We start from the raw sequence: 6,000 nt of genomic DNA, 5'->3' as shown, positions 1-6,000 counted from the left end.
TTGAAAATGTGATTGAAAGCACGGTCTAGCTCTCTGGATGCAGTCATCACCTTGACTTGCTTCAAGCTGAGGATAATGATTAAAAAGCAATCCAAAGCAATTAGCCATTATAGCTACTCGGTTTCAAAATATATCAGCCAATTTGTCAAGATTTCATCATATCTGAATGATTGGGCCAAATAGCGTCCAGTTGATTGAACTTTCTGGGAACTAAGATATGACTAATTGTAGGGGTTTTCGCTGGCAATGAAATTGGACTTGCATAACAATATGCGATCACAAGGTAGCGATCAGCTTTTTGATTTCTTTTTACACATTTTGGGCTTGTTCTACTTAAACTTTTTACAGTTTACACCTGGTCTTTAACTGCCAAACCTAAATGTGTTCATATTCATCACACTCGGTTTGGCCTAATGATTTCAAGCCCATTGTTTATAGTGTTTTTTAACAAATTGGGATCATATGGGTTTTTAGAAGACTTTGAATGTTGTGCACATGCTGAGTGGACCTACTTTTTAGGCTAATTACTACTTGTTGCGTTTTGTCTTTTTCACAGTCTGGTATGAAACATGTGCTATGAAAAAGAACAGTGTGAACATTGTGTTAAACATGCAGATTTGAAATGACATGAAGGTTATTAAATGATGTCAGAAATTTCAATTTCGGATGAAATGATAGCTACATGGCCAGACCGTAGCAAAGGGTGACTGTGGCAGTTTTTTAGGGCGCAAAAAAGGGGGCGCCGCAGAGAGGTATGCCCTGTTATACCGGGACTAAGCACCCTCAAATGAAAGCAAGAGCATCCACAGTTGATACTGTAATAATATAATATTGATGAAACTGATGCGCTCTGGAGTGCATCTATTTACAACGTGTTTTTGCAGAGTTGAGCAATGAAGCCAATCACAGACATGTCTGTGGATCAGTGGCCAATCAGAGATGTTTAAGTTAGTCAGAATCCACTCACCGCTCAAAGCCGGAGTTTTTGTTCAGCGCTGACTCCGAGTTCTGCATGCTTGCGAATCCTCTCATTATAACAAGCGAAGTGTAGACACGTTACAAGTAAGAGAATCATTGTGCACTGTAGACGGCTTCATTGATTATAATGGAACTTTGTGAGATCGCTATGAACTGAGATGAGTGACGGCTTTTTAGTGATTTTAAATTGAGCATGTTTATTCCAAGTAATATACTTTTAGTACTTTAGAAGATTACAATGTTTACAATAACATTGTTGATATCAACAACAACAACAAAATAGTTGACAACATGTTATGTTGGACTCATTTAAACGGCCTGCATCATGACGCAATTATAATACATCACAATAACTTGTTAATTATGCATGGCAGCACAGTTACCATAGGTATTCGTTTTTCCATTAGCATTCGTCATTTAAATTATACTTTGGAAAAGTATATGGCTCTTCATGGCAGACATTGATGTTTGTGTACTATTCTGAATGGCTTTTTTAGAACCAAAACAACTCTTAAGTGTCTTCTTTTAAAAGAAACCATGACCTGGACTGTAAAGCATTCATGAATTGCAGTCACTTAAAGGCTCCCTGAAATCAAAATTTAAGTTTTGTAGCTCTTAGTACAAATGTGTTAGCCTTACGGTTATGAATAAGCTGGTGTGTTCCAAAACAATGACAAAATTCACATTTAGGAGATATAAGCATTCAAAACGCACAGTCCCTCACTTCCGCTAAAATATATCACAGAATTTTATGACATCACTGTGGACTTCCACTTCTCATCACATCTTCTGTCCAATCAAATGCTCTCTAGAATGTAAAGCGTCCCACCCCCTATGCTATAAATACCACCTGGCCAAAGCAACCGTTGACTCGTCACAGAGCAATATGGGTTTGAGATGTGTGTTTGGTTGCTCTAACGCTCGAGTGTTATTACGGTTTCCAAATGTTGGTTAAGAATGAAATGGCTAGAATTTATTCACATCTCTACTGTCGAATCCAACGTATCATCAGCGCTCGGATTTGCTTCCATGGTGCTGTCAAGTACATCTTGGAGTCTGTGAGGTAAACAAAACGCTATTGGCTATTTGAAAAGGAGGAGGAGCCATTCAATATGTCCCAACTTAGCTTCCTGTTTCAGTGGAAATCACGTCAACGCATAATACAAAGCACCTTTAAGTATGTCATTTTCCAGTGCATGCTCAAAAATGACAGGTAAGAGGCTTGTTTATTGCACTTTTCTGTCGATTTTCTGATTCCTTTTTCCAGATTTGTGAGTCGTTGTTTACTATCACCATTTATTCATATTTATTTTACTGTTTATCACTATGTTATATTTGAGTAAATGCAGTTCAAATGAGAGATAAGCATTGTCAGTAATTTGGTTTTTTGTAGCAAGTATGATTCATCTATTTATTGAGCATTGTAATTCTAGCACTTTAATAAGATCTCTTTTAAAAGCCTGCTAAGCAAAATATGCGTTTCTGTTCAGCCTAATGAAGGGTTTTATGAGGTCTTTAATGCATTTCCATGGGCAATCATAAACGCTACTGAATCATCGCAGGGGAAGTGAATTAATCATCCTTATCATCACACTCAGACAGCCCAAACTGAGAGGCTGTCATACTGTTCTGATGGTTTTATTTTTGTAAGGGTTCAAGAGTGAGTGTGTGTGTATTTGTGCAGGTGGAGAACATTACTGAGAGAGTGAGGCATGTCTTGACCCTATCTTTGAAAATGAGAGAGAACAAGAGCAAAAAAGAAAGCATGGAGTGCCAAAAAATTAATAATTATTATACATCAGTACTATTTTCGGTTCATCTGAATAAATCTTCACACATGTTTGATCTCTCAAAGACTGATTTTTATGTAGGAGAAATTACCGGTGTGTAAGCAAATATCTACTTAATTAGTTTTCGAATTTCAGCATTCATCATATTTGGAGTCCAACAAAAAAATGTGTGTGTGACTGACACATGGTGGCAATTTTAGGAGTTTCTCAAACATTTAGCTGTATTTGTGAGGTAATTCCTTTGAAACCAGTATCGGTACAACAAACCCCGCACATGCATGCATGACCTAAATGTCAAAAGTGCTTTAAAATCACTGTTGTATTTCAACAAAGAGCGCTTTGATTCAACAGAGGCTGAAAGAGTGAAATTAACCTTTAGGATCATTAACTATTATCAACGTCTGTACTATAAACAATGTCGTAACTTGGAACCACGAACGCATGCATGATAAATCAGTGGTTTACTGATAAATTATGCAGCGAATTGCTAGCTGGAAGCTAGCGGTCCCTTTAGGGATGATAAAAGCTTTCATTATGAGTACCAGCAGTGTTAATACTGCAGTGTCAGACGTCAGACCCCCAAAAAACACAACATAACATTTCCCCCAACAATTACCTTGGGTGGGAGTAGTTTTGGTCATGCTTCAAAGTTTGCCTTATGCGACGGACTAGCAAGGTTATGTGCGCCATTCACAAATTAAATTAGAATTTAGGCTATTTTATAAAATAATAATTATGATTTTATTATTAAATTATTATATAAATTATTATTTAATTTAAATGGCACCTTTAAAGTAGGGTTTAAAAAATAACAGAAAAATGACAAAAATAATAATAAGTGAATAAAATAAAAATTGTCACATGTACTGTATGTTGGTTTCATTGTGTTTTGGTTTGTTTTAGTTTTAGTTCCTGGTTCCTTTGTTCTCATTTTCATGCCACTAATTAGTTTCAATGGTTTCATATTAGTTCACACATGTTCCCCTTTTCTGTTGATTAGTTTCCCTTTTGTCTTTAAGCCCTTGGTTTTCCTCAGTTCCTGGTCTAGTGTAAATGGTGTTAGTGGCTGCATCCGAAATCGCATACTTCCCTGCTATATAGTAGGCAAAAAAATCATATGGGGGACAAAAGAAATATGTCTGAATTCACAGTCCTCATAAAAGAGAAGGCAATAAGTATCCTATCTAAAGGCAAAATCGCATATTTTACATATGTCTTAAGATTTTAGATTCAAATGAATGATTTGTATTTAATTTATGAAATAAATAAATTCAATTACAAATTAGGATTTAAATCAAATAGAATGAAATTCAATTTAAAGGTACAATATGCAAGGATTTTTTGCCACCAGAGGTCGCTAACCTCTTACAATAACAAAGGCGTATATTGACGACGTATATTCCGCATTAAGCGTAAGTATGGATCTTGTCGTCAAGCTGACGGATCTTTTATGGATGACTGAATACATTGATGTTTTAACATGACTGTGGTGTGAAGCAGGGCGCGATTGCTAGACGTATACCAGCGCCACACACGACGCGAGTCCCGCGGATATAAAAGAATAAGGACATTTCATTCTACCGAACTACACGCAAGTGCTGAATTAATACTCACACAGGTCAGATTATTAGACGAATTAAACTTGAGGTAACGCAGCGCTGTTTCACTTGCTCTAACAGTTACACTATCACACTAAACGGCATTTGAGTGTGTTGAATGTTGTTAGTTAGGTTGTGTGTGGGCTGTATTAGACTAACTAAGCTAGATCAACATTAGAATAACATACAGATCATATTCTAACATTTCATCATGTTGAACTATACAACATTGATTAGTTTTATGTACATTTGCTCACCTGTCTAATAAAGTACATGCAACACTTGCGTCTCAGTCAAGTTGAAGTTAGTCGCAGACGTGGCGCTCTCGGCATCTCGAAAGATGTTGATCTTCATTTTAGTCCTTTTTTTGTCTCAAAGTCTGCTTGCCATGGTCTATAATGTTTGAACAAAACAACAACAGCGTGAGCGTCCTGCTAGGCATAATGGGCATAACCCAGTTGTCCATGTCTGTCGCCATGGTTACTATGGCAGTGCGAGATCAAACCTGGCGGAAACCGAGGGTAACACGGATATGACGTCATTGACTGGCGACTCCTCACCCCTGCTCACACGCCCCGTTTTCTTGGTTGAAATCGCAATTTTCTCACGATTTACAAATAGTTGGAATTATTTGGGATATTGTAAGTAATCAACTAAACAAAATATATAACATTGGCCTAGTGGTTTTCGGATATTTTACTGAAAAATTCTTACATATTGTACCTTTAATTCATATAACTGCAGTACGTGTAGTTTTAAATCATACATTTCAAATGGTGAATTTCTTAACCATTAAATTATCTCAGTAATCAATATTTTTTTAAATGCCAAATGTAAAGTTGTCAATCTTTTGAAAAAAAAAAATTTATGTAAAGCAGAACAGCTTACATCACCATCTGAACAATGCAGGGCCAGAGATCCTTCACAGGGCTCGATCATTGTCTGACAAATTGCATTTGAGACATTTCATCACATTCTTGACCTGTACATCAACCCTTTTAATTGACATAAAGTTGCAGTAGGGAGTTTTGAGAAAATGTTGACTTAGCCTGAAAATTTGAACAAGCACAACTTACAGGTCCAACCCCCTTGCTCTCTGCTACGCTACAGCGCTCCCTCCACAGCTCCTCCCCCACAGCTCCTCCCTCCACAGCTCCTCCCCCACAGCGGAGCCTGCCGTGAACGCGCAGGCTAGTAAACAGGACCACCGATGACGGCGGATTATAAACAGTAATGGAACATTCACTAATAGGGACGAAACATCAACAATATGCTTTACATTGACTATGGCCTGCCCATACTTTGACAAATTTGGTCCTCAAATCATTATGTATTTTGCAATACATGTAACTTTATAACGTTCCACTCTTTCTATAAGTTATAAATAGCTAGTAAGATAACGTTAAAGGATTAGTTCACTTTTAAAAAAACTTTTGCTGATAATTTACTCAACCCCATGTCATCCAAGATGTCCATGTCTTTCTTTCTTCAGTCGAAAAGAAATGAAGGTTTTTGATGAAAACATTCCAGGCTTTTTCTCCATATAATGGACTTCAATAGGACACAAACGTTTCGAGGACCAAATGACAGTTTCAGTGCAGCTTCAAAGGGCTTTAAACGATACCAGACGAGGA

Source organism: Siphateles boraxobius, unplaced genomic scaffold (genome assembly GCF_051911475.1).
Source record: "Siphateles boraxobius isolate OS27281-9 unplaced genomic scaffold, OSU_SipBor_1 41, whole genome shotgun sequence".
Taxonomy (NCBI): domain Eukaryota; kingdom Metazoa; phylum Chordata; class Actinopteri; order Cypriniformes; family Leuciscidae; genus Siphateles; species Siphateles boraxobius.
The sequence above is the reverse complement of the archived record's forward strand: the minus strand, read 5'-3'. Positions refer to the sequence as shown.